General features: G+C 31.9%; 1 protein-coding gene across 1 annotated transcript in view; it reads left to right on the top strand.

Moving 5' to 3' along the window:
* The window catches only part of LOC111615637 (nose resistant to fluoxetine protein 6-like), a 45,156-nt gene extending 33,965 nt beyond the window's left edge, over positions 1-11,191 (top strand). Inside the window, exons 10-12 of the mRNA XM_023357055.1 lie at positions 4,114-4,300; positions 4,884-5,026; positions 10,683-11,191. The gene's annotated coding sequence lies outside the window, so the exon portion shown is untranslated. The remainder of the gene's footprint in view (positions 1-4,113; positions 4,301-4,883; positions 5,027-10,682) is intronic.
* The last annotated feature ends 1,059 nt before the right edge of the window (positions 11,192-12,250 follow it).

The raw sequence follows: 12,250 nt of genomic DNA on the forward strand, positions 1-12,250 counted from the left end.
CGGCCACTAGGGGTGCCCTGCCCCTAGTGGCCGTTTTTGGCTTACTAGCCCCTAGGTATTACTTACATTAATAATAAATTCAGTATATTATTATTTCATACAGTTTTTTTGCGTTTTTGGCTGCATTTTAGTAGGGGTATGCCATGAGAAATTCAAATTATTATTATTTTTATTTGTAATAGGAATTTATTATTTATATCATGGAATGACACTGCTGCTGCTAGAATGCCCACTAGGGGCATCCTGGGCTACTAGAACAGAAGGATTGGAAGTATGGAATAATCTAATAATCTTTGTTGTTTTTTGCCCGGGCAATGCTAAGCTCATCTGCTGGTCATCACATAAAACCAATTATTCTTGTATTTTTATAAGGTTTTTTTTTTTTAAATAAGTCTTAAGAAGTCTTTTGGACATTAAGGTTAGCAACTTCAATCTCATGCAGGGCCATCCCAATCTGTTCAAAACAGATCACTTTTCAAATATTAATAGTAGACCAACATTAGTTAGTTGTTGACCATCCTCTCTTCCAGGAAGAGGTCAACAACTTCTTTTGGTCAAATTACATGTACACTTATGTTCTTTGAGCTTCTTTTGAAAATTATTTTTAATTTTAATTAACTTTTTAATTTTAATTAATAACCAAATCCAAACCCCTCATGGCTTCGATTTAGATATCAGTTAATTAATTGTATTGCTTGGGAATTTTAAGAAAGATGAAAACGAGAAGTTTTCCAAGTGCAAATTACGCCAGTCTTTTATTTCGAAAAATGGAAAAAATGCTAAAACTTTCGCCACCAAACATATGAAAATCATCTGGATAAATGTCATCATGAAAATTTAAAAAAAAAAAAAAACTTAAAAGACGAAAAAAAAATTTCCGAAACGAAAGAAGTTGGATGTTCATCAGTAACAAGGGAAGCTCTTATCCAAAGACAAGCATAATTGTCGTCCTTATTAGATTTAAGAATCAAAATTAAATTAAAAAAAAAAAAAAAAATTGGTAGTGGGAATAAAAAGGTGGAAAATCCATAGCTTAGATGATGTTGATAATTCAAAATCGCAAGAAGAATTAAATTCTGAAGCTTCTACTTCTGGTGAATGAAAGAATGAATAAGAGCATGTTTTTAAAAAGAAAAAAAAAAACGAAACAAACGAACAAACGTTTCGATCAAGAATTAAAAAAATATTTACATTTATCTCTTATACAAAGTCATAGCAGTCATTTTTGTGGTGGTGAAGTTCAAAGGAATTTTTTCCTTATTTGAGCAAAATATCTGTCTTCCAGCATCTTCCGTTCAAAGTGAAAGAATTTTCAGAGTTGGAGGTAACTTTTAAGAGCCCTGAAAATGGTGAAATTCTTACGTTTGTGTATTACTGTTTAAGGGTTTTAAAGTTTTTATTTGTTTTACATATTTAAAGTTTAAACTTTAAATAAAACAGAAAGTTTTGAATAGGTTACATTGTACCTTCTGATATGTACTGATAAAAGAAATAATTTTAGTTAAAATTCTTTTTAATATTTAGATTGTCATGTAATAAATAATAAATATATAACAGAAATATATTATTTATTATTACTAGCCTTATTCGTGACGTTCTAGCAAAAATATTAAAATGCAAAATTGGCCGATTATTAAAACCGATTAATCGGGAAAATGGCCGATTACCGATTACTTACCAATTAATCGGTGCATCCTTATTCAGAACACAGCCTTCCAGGCTAAAATAGACATTAACACCGAGGATCTTGTTGATACCTGTACCTAATTTCCATGTTATTTGTAGTTCTTGATCAATTTTGAATTTCATTTATACGGTTTACACTTATTTTGTCCATCTGAATAAATTTTATTATGTTTGGTGTTATCTGACGATACACTCTTCTTACAAACTTCGAAGGTGAAGTCTTTGTAGCGTTTCTAAGTTCAAGACGATTCGGTTTATGTCATCAAGTAAGTTTAGAGTTTTTAGTCTTAATTGTAGCTTTCAAGGCCTTTGTGTGTAGTTGTAGAACTCGTGTCTATTCTTATGTCATGTTTAAATTTTCTCTTCATCTATAATGACAAGTCGCAATGTATATTGTTATCAACCGTACACAATACCTTTCTATTTGATTTTCAATACATTCTTCCTTCCAGGTCTTAAATTTTGCTGATATGGTAGGTCACTATTTTTTAAGAATTTAGATCTTTTTGAGGGCAAGCTAGATCTATTTTACCTTAGCTTATCATCTGAAATTTTAGTAATTTGGTAAAATTCTGAATTAGTTTTGTGTATATAAGCAGAACTTTGACCATTATAGTAATTTCGATCAGTCTGTAGCTAAAAACTTGGCAGCTCATATAGCATTGGTTGTATTTTGCTTGCTTTTTGCCCTGTTTTTGGGTGGTTGGGCATTCGATACGATGACTATTTTGCCCTGTGTTTACGTTTTCCGGAACTGGAAAATCCGTGATTCAGTGACGTCGGATCATCGAATCTGTGGTGATCTGTAGCCAGAGACACCATTAACACTGTAAAAAGTTTTTAAAAACTTTTTCGAGTGTTAAAGGTTTTTTAAAACTTTTTTAACCCTGTGGGCACAAAAAGGTCTTTTCTTAGCAAGACTGTTATGAATTCGGCCAGGCCCACAATGGGTCGACCGGGTGCTGGAGCACAGGGACCGATATAACCGGACTGGCCATTTTCGAAAAATTTNTCTGTGGTGATCTGTAGCGAAAGACACCATTAACACTGTAAAAAGTTTTTAAAAACTTTTTCGAGTGTTAAAGGTTTTTTAAAACTTTTTTAACCCTGTGGGCACAAAAAGGTCTTTTCTTAGCAAGACTGTTATGAATTCGGCCAGGCCCACAATGGGTCGACCGGGTGCTGGAGCACAGGGACCGATATAACCGGACTGGCCATTTTCGAAAAATTTCTGGTGATTTTTCGACAGGGGGACTGGATTCTAACGTTGTTATCCCAGAGCGGTAGGCTGTCAAATTGACCACTCGGCCATCCGACTGTCAAACTTCAAAAAACTTAGAATTTGTTCACACAGAATTTATTCAAACGATTTCGCTTGCTCTTACACAGTTTGAGAATTTGGGAAATTTTCCGGTAAAATTTCACAATTTTAAGTGCAAACTGGTTATTCGATATTTTTTATTCAAGTGAGTTTGCATATTGTCTGAAATTTGCCTACGGATTTTGAATTTATTTTGTGGCTTTTCTCAAGTTTGCTTTAATAAAAATTAATAATACGATTTTTTTTCTTTTTCCTTTCCTATAATCAGGGTTTATTTCCCTTGCTTTTAGATTTTAGCATATAAGACCGACACTGTGTTTTGATTTAATGGATTAATGTTTGTATGTAGTTAACTTTATTTAAACATTGTTCGGAAAGTATAATTCGACATTTTTTAAATCATAGGTAAATAAACTTTCGTAAAAATAACGAAGGAAATACTCTGATGTCTCGGTACTCGAACTGTTCCCAACTCGAACTACTAGGCATTTCAACACAAATTCTGAAGAAAAAAAATGTTTGTACTCGACTGAACAAGTTCTAAGGATGGCATTACTTCGGAAAAAAACGCACAGGTCAAACTAAAATTAATATTAATGCATAACACAATACTTTTTATGGTGACTGTTAGTTACAAAATAAACTATTCATTCCTTTAATTTAATAAACATATTTCTGTCAGTCATAGTTTCGTATAAAACGTTTCGCATAACACGACTCTTGTCCGGAACACAACTACAGTTTTATACCAGGATTATTTGTACATTCCCTTGTTTTATGTATATAACGTTTTTCCACGTAAACAATTCAAATATTTACACATTTCCCATAACGTATAGTAAAATCTTACGAATAGAATAAATCATTGTATAATAATTCATGGCATAGAAGAAAACAGATTCACATTCATTGAATATTTAATATTTAATTAAGTGCAGGCTGCTAACGTAATACATTGCTGTTGACAGGAATGTTACTCGTGATGTTACTAAGTATCAAAATTTTCGTTTCAAACTTTTTTTTAAATTTATATAGTAATATCACCTAAACTGAAATTAAACTTTTACATAGTCCGTTTATTAAGAATTTTCTGTTTTAATTCTTAGATTACCATTTTACTTTGTTGGACTGGATGCATTGTCTTAATGACAATATCAATTTTTGGAGTGCATAGTTACAAGAAAAATATTACGGCCAACGAAAATATAATCATCGCCTTTCAGTGCATTGCTCCATTTGCTTGGACCGTAGGATTAGCTTGGTTGACAGTGGCTTGTGTGACAGGACACGGTGGTAAGGAAGTTCTCATTATCTAGTGTTTACGGTCGATTTTTTCATTTAAATATAGATAGGAATAAACACATATTCGGCGGTTTTCCTGTTTTCTGTATAATCTTTTCTGTAATAACATTTTTTATATTACTAATTGCGTTTGTAAACTTAGTTTAAAGCTTTAGCTGAAGTAAAATACAATTACCTCAATGATACAAAGCCTATATACTATATTTGGAAAAATAAATACGGTAACTGAATTAATTAATGTTGTTTAGATAATTATTAATTTCATACCGTAAAGTTTATTTATATTGTCGCCAATCTATACTATATTACATGAAAAAGTTCACTTATGTTACCGATACAGTTATACTGGATATTTGTAGTTAATTAAAATTAATACTCTGAAAGTTGTACTTAGTTCAGTTAAATTTCCTGTTGTGACTAAAATAATTCGATTTTCCGAAATAATCCGTATTTGTTTAAAAGTTTTTATTTATTTGCCACTCGAAAAAGATTAAATAATCACTTTACCGTAAACATATTAAAGTTTAATCCTCACGTTGTAAAAATTTTAACTTTTTTTTTTGTTTATTTTCAGGAATCCTCAATCGTTTGTTATCTCTTCGTATTTTTGTGGTGTTAAACAGTCTGAATGTCTGGATATATCTGCTTCATAATCTATTTATCTGTTATGGTGTTGGCAGTATGAGAAAGGCTACAGGTTTTTTACAGTTTAATATGGTAAAGTTGAAAATTTTCATGTTCTGCAGTACATTTGCATATTTGACTTTAATAATGTGCTGGGTGATCTATGCACTTCAATTCCCGAGATAATTTTAGTCATTCTTAGGGCTAGGACATATAGGCATAAAAATTTGTATAAGGGTAAAACATGGGTAAACACAGGGAAACAATATGTACGATAAATGAAAGTTAAAAATAGACAAATCAGTATTATTGAAAGCAGCAATTATTTGATATATCCATATTTACTTATAGAATTTTCGGCATATTGTATAATTTTACAACTAAGGAAAGAAATAGATAAAACAACGTTCTTATATTTTATTACAAGTATTTCGAAATCGTTTTTGCGACAGATTACAGGTAATTTTTCCAAATTAGTGTGATGCTGTTTTTCAACAAAAAGTTCAGCATTCGCAATTTTTGCGGTCACCCTTACGAGAAATCATAATAGATGAAAAATGTGCTGCGCACGTGTTTGAATGGCTTTTTATATCTTTTTACGCGTCTTCTGGTGGTGAGGAGAAGTTCACATTTCGGCCACAACAATAGTTTGTAGAAATGATCACTTGCCTCTGCATTGCTGTTTAAATGAGAGAAACTAACTGTAAGCACTGCACTGCACGATGTGATTGCTGCATGCTTCATTGCACCAATTTTACTTGTAAAATATTTTGTTTATTTATTTTCTTTCTTTGTCAAAAAAACACTGTGGTTAGGTTGGCCTTTTATAGTCAAATATAGTTGTGTGAATTTCTGATAAAATTTCTGCAATTTTACTTACTGTTACGCAAACTGAATTCGTTTTTGTAATTTGCTGCAATTGTTCCAGGAGCTGTAAAAAGACTGTTCTTAGTATTCTGTCCCCGGTGGTCCCATCACTACCCGTTACTGTATCTGCATGAGCGTACAAGCAAGTCCCACCGACTTACGTGCAATACCACCTTCTACTAGACATTATGAACCATTATAATAAACATCAACCTGTAGATTTGTGCTATTCACATACCAGGTGTATTTTATACGCCACTCAATACTGAGCATAGTGTGCTCTATATAATACGTTAAAATAGCAGCAGGACGTTTATGAACGCCACTACTGCTCTTACTGTGCCTTCTTTGTGCAGGAGAGGACATCAAAAAACCGTATAGAACCTATGTTAAAAACCTATATACAGTTAAACTCTATGTATAAAACTTGAAACTTATATAATATATAACGCTTATAATTATATTAAAACCATATATAAATAAAACCTGTATATTTAATAACCAGTGTGACCAGGTTAATTAAACCCTGGGACTTTATCTCAAACTATGTACTGTACAGTACAATACAATACATCAGTATATCATAGAACAATATAAATCTATGCACCGTAACATCATAAAATAAATATAAATAAAAACCTGGGTTATACACCATTTATTTAAACTGTCCTACGTATTAACACCCCCTTTAAAACTTTGTATTCACCATAATATATTATTTTAGTGTGCACTAAGTTGGTGCATACATCACCAAATGCAACATTATGGGAGAAGACTATATTAAGTATACTTTTTAATTCCTGTATCTTGTTGTAAAAAATATTACACTCTAACATAAAATTCTGTAGGGTGTAGATAGCACCACACTCACAAAGGTCACTCGATCAATTGGAACGACTACAGTTTATTATTTACTTTACAACTGGATGCATAGGTAGACACTAGACTTAAATTAGTTTTAAAGTCACCATGACCACCCAATACTTGGGAACAATAATAATTCGGTTCATCCAGTTTAGCCTTCAACCTCTTATTAATACAGTAGTGCGTCGTTTATCCGAAAGCCGATTACCGGAAAGCGTTCTAGTTGGATTGTGTCGTGCAGAATTGAATGTTTTTGATACTCGATCAACTTCTAAAGTATATTTTTTTGTTTTTATATTTTCAATATATTTATTTTGTTTGTAAAAAATAAAGAAATAATTTTAAACGATACAATAGTCACGATTATTATTTTAAAGAATGTACGTTAGGCTTAACATCGACGAAAATTTAACGCGAAGCGACACGCAACGGAAAACAATTTCAACATCATATAGGTTTATATATTTTTCGTACATAATTTGTTATCCGAACAACCCCAGTTTCCAATTGATTCGGATGAACAATGTTCTACTGTATTTAGGAAAAATCCATAAGTTGATCAAACCTTTTGATCAAATTTTTGACATATGTAGTACAGGGTCACTTTATAGTAGTCCCTGATTACAAAACTTCTATACCCGATATACACTCTACTGATTGTAACAACTTTCTTAAGTTAGGCACCAATTGGCTACTCAGTCAGCGAGGCTGACCCTCTTACAACGTGTTTTATATAGTAACTTAAACTCATTTTTTATTTTTTGTAAACAGACTTCCTCCCCGTAGAGAGTATCTTTATTTAAGTCACTTACGTGTTCAATCACCTCTTTTTTCGATACCTCCTTTAAACACATTCTTAGCCATTTTTGGCTGTTTTACAACCAACTCAATGTTCTTCCACTTTTCATTATGTAAGATCTTATGAAAAACGCCTTTAGAAGCTAAGGTCACAACAATTCCTGAGCTCTTCATCTTACGTATGCTACCTGTTCTTACTTTAACTTTTCTAGGATATATATATTTTTGAAAATTTTCTTTATTTGAATCGCTGCCTATGTCAGTCTTATGTTTGACCATCAGAACAGCCTAGTCTATGTTAGCGATTTTGATATTCTTTATTGTACTTCACCGGATATGGAAAGGTTGTCTCTAGCCACTTCAGACAAGCTAGTTCTTTTTTATACTCACTCTCTAGCTGTTTTTTAATCTCACCCGTACCTTTACACTGTGCTTTAAGCATTTCTTTAATCAATTACCAGGCCATGTATCCTTTTTTCTACTTCTGGCATATCAGAATCTGTAAATCTACATCGGAACTAATGGGGCTTAAGTTCGGGCCCCCAAGTGTGAAGGACCAACAAACGTTGAATTTTTGTTTTGTTCAATGTCACGATTTGGTGAATTTATTGACACTTGACAAATAATTTCATCATCCACTTTTAATCCATACAGATACGCGCTTCGGGCTTTCGCCCTCTCCAGTCTGTTACATAGTTAAGTTGCATCTTGCGTATACGGTATCTGTCAGGCATCTTCCGTACTTCCCACTGCTCTTCCCTCCCCTTCTGACTTGACGGCTTCCCCCCTGCATGCCTCGTAATCTGTAACGTCTCACTCCCATAGTGCCCCACACAGCCTCGCCCGCGACCTCATAAACATTCTATTTTAATCGTTGTAGCCAGTTTTTATATAATTCAATGCATAGATTCTTGTTAGTATTATTTTTGTCTGTAGTAATTTCGTAGCTTTTCTTAAATTTTATTTTGTGCTAATTTTTTTCTTTGTGTACTATTATGACGTCATTCTTATCTATTTTGCAGTTGTGAGTTGTGCAATGTTCGTAAAAAAACAGAGTTGATTCTATTATATTTCAAATCCGCGATGTGTTCTTTTAATCTTGTTTCTAATTTTCGTTTTGTTTTTCCAATGTATACTTTTGGTGGTTCGCAAGTGCAAGGAATTTTATAAACGACTTCGGCAGTGTTGTATTTGTCCGGTTGTTTATTCATGCCAGGTTTAGCCTTCCGGGTTTTTTTTGAAAGTTGCTATAAGTTGGAGCTAGTTTTATATTTATTTTGTCTAAACATTTATTTACCTGTTCAAAGAAGCCACGAATGTAGGGGAAGGATATGTATCTTACTCAGTTTTTATCTTTGTTTAGTTTATTTTCCAGCCTTTTATTGTTGATTTTACTTTTTCAGTTATTTGTTATTCGTTTTGGATAGCCGTTTAACAGGAATTTAGTTCGTAGTTCGTTGAGATGTTTTTTTCTTCCTCCGTAGTGAGATTGTTCTGCTCTCGATTTTTTATACTCTATAATGAATATGTTTTCTTTTATGTACAGTACTGAGGAATGTTTAAATTGTAGTTTAGCACTTTCCTAATTTCGCATGGCTTTGTGTATGGCTCGAATTCAATGTTGTTTGCCTTTCTGGTTATTTTAATGTCGAGGTAATTTATTTCCGTGTTTGCCTCATTTTCTACCTCGAATTTAATATTATCGTTTAATTTGTTTATTTTTTCTTCTATTTCTTTTAATTTCATTATTTCTTGGTCATATACTATAAATATATCATCCGCATATCGTTTATAGAACTTTATTCCTGTAATTTTTTTGATTTCTTTACCTATATCTACCATAAGAATTTTTTCTAGCTTCGGACCTATGACCGATCCCATCCTTATGCCTGTTTGTTGTGTGTAGAACGTATTGTTGACTTCGAAATAATTACTCCTGTTTACGAATGCTATTAAATCAATTTCTTTTTCTTCTGTTTCAATCTTTCTTAGTGTGCTTTCTAATGGAATTCAGGTTATCGAAGGGAACGTGTTTACTATATCTAGGCTTGCAAGTCTGTAATTTTTGCTCGTTTTTATATTTTCCACGTCATGTATAAGTTGTCTACGTGTTTCATGGAATAGTCCGAATATTTATATTTTTGTAATTTTCGTTTTAAGTATTTTTCTAAATTATATAATACTGAATTTTTGAAGTGGACAATGGGTCTTATTTGTTCGCTTGGTTTATGTTTTTAGTTGTACGTTTAGCTTAGGGGTTCCTCTATTTTCGTTTCCTAAAATATACTGTTTATCTTCTTTTATTGTGTTCTTTAAATTCAAATTTTTTACTTATTCTTTTTTTGACTTCGACATAAATGACTTCTTTTAGGTCTATTGGTAGTTCTTTAAAAGACCAGTTATTATCTATTTTTGATTTTTTTTTGTTTGGATCCATTCTTTTTTCACTATTATAATCTGTTTTGATTTATCTGCTTTTATGATATCCATGTCATTTGCTTCAAAGTAGGTTTGTAATTTTGCTATTCTATCTCCATATTTGACGCAAATAAATTCAATTCTTAATAAATTCACCAAGTCGTGACATTGAACCAAACAAAACAAGAAGAAGACACGGTTTCGACAAACAAATAAAAAAATTTAATTGTTATTATAAATTGTTAACAGTTTTTCATTAACAATGATCACTTATCGTATAGTAAAAAAATAGTTAATACTATAAATTATTATGTTATTAATATTATTAGTTTTATTGTAATCAATGTAAAGATTCTTACTCTAACTTAACTTAACCTAACGTAAAACAAAGTTTTTGCCAGGTCACCCATGAGATCGTTTATTACAGCAACATTTATATTGCCTAGGAGCCATTCAGATCTCGGGTCAGTGCCACCTATTTTAACTTACGCGAATGCCGCCACATCCTCAGCTTCCCAAGTTCACTTCCCAAAGTTATGGCTCCGAGTGATGACCAGGGTACTAAGTCCACCGCTACAAGCATTCAGATAAGCCTAATGCTTATATTGGGTGACTCTAATTTAGCAATAAAATTTAGAATATCTCCAAAATGTTTTCGCACTAATGCCAAGCCTGCTTTAATTGAACAGCAAAACATTGCAATAATTGTTGCTCGATTAAAATGCTTTCTTTATGGGCTTTCTTTATGGGATTTTACTCTTGACAAGTTTATTCATATTGATTACACTTAATTTTTTTACAGTGGATGTTATATTCCTATCTTATGTTCGTGTCACTGATATTTGCTCTGTTCTTCTTTGTGTTTTTTGAATCCCCATTGAGCAGTCTTCTGTCCAACGTGCTAAGAAATAAAACATCGCAAGAAACAGTAACTTCCAATGAAAACATTACGGAAATGAAGACAGACACGAATTCAAAAAGTATTGTTGTGTGATAAACATTGAAAATTATATTAACATTATATATGTTCATAAAATGAGACTATGTTAATTAAAAAACTTTAAGTATATTTAGTATATGATTTATTATAATAATGTCACATGTCACGCTAGCGGCATAACGTTCTGCTTGACTTTTATTGCTGCTTTTGTATACTTATATGATTTGTTGTAAACTTGGTTCGTACTACCTACATATGTAGAAATTTTTTTATAATTTTCTTAACTGTTGTGTTTTTTAATATACACAGAGACTGTAACTATAACCCAATTTAACCTTTAACGGGCAAATAAAATCTTAGAGTACTACATTCATAGGAGTTAAATAATTGTTTATCTTTGTTTACTCTAAAACCGTATCTTTTTTAATTTGTTTATTTCCAGTCGCGTAAAAATGTACAGATTCCAACTCTGATTCTGACTCGGACTTTGATTTTGACTTCGACTCCGACTCCGACCAGGGGCGGTCTTGTTACCGAAAGAGACCCAGAAATTCTGATGTCATCACGTGACCTCGGAATAAAAAATTCAATAAAAGGGCTTAACACAAGATTTAATTAAGCCTCAAAGCGGTTGAACTAAATCATGTTCCCATACACATTCTAACATCTTAGGTGAAAACATCTTAACGGATTTTACTGTACTATTATAAAATGACAAAAAAGCTTACTTTTAGGGTAGATACGAGTTTTATTTTATTATTTATTTTTTTTTGAACGCTAATAATCAGTAAAATATTCTTTAGAAATATGACACAGGACCACTTTTATATCTTATAATTAAAAACTAAACTTTAATAGTATTAATGCCCGTTTATACGCGAGCTACAGTGCCACATTTCGACTCTTGAACTTTAACTGTTCTGAGATATTGTTTAATATCTCTGAACAGAAAATAAAGAAATTAAACAAATTAGACTCCAACACATACACTCGCGTGAATTTTTCCCTTTTTATTGACTTTTTTGAGGAGTTCGGGAGATCTCCAAACGTGTACATTTGCAAAAAAAAAANATTGACCACTTTTATATCTTATAATTAAAAACTAAAATTTAACAGTATTAATGCCCGTTTATACGCGAGCTACAGTGCCACATTTCGTCTCTTGAACTTTAACCGTTCTGAGATATTGTTTAATATCTCTGAACAGAAAATAAAGAAATTAAACAAATTAGACGCCAACACACACTATATCATTCTTTTTCCATATTAATCCATATTAACAGAAGTCTGGAGAAGAGATTAAGGTAGTGTGATTTGCAAAAAAAAAAAAAAAAAAAAACTGGAAGGGTCAAATTTGACACTATTCCAATACTTTTCCGTTATATATACATTACAAGTTAGGACGTAAAAAAAATCGTAATCGGCGAATT

The sequence above is a fragment of the Centruroides sculpturatus genome, unplaced genomic scaffold (genome assembly GCF_000671375.1).
Source record: "Centruroides sculpturatus isolate CEXI.00-Female unplaced genomic scaffold, Cexi_2.0 scaffold2173, whole genome shotgun sequence".
Lineage (NCBI taxonomy): Eukaryota > Metazoa > Arthropoda > Arachnida > Scorpiones > Buthidae > Centruroides > Centruroides sculpturatus.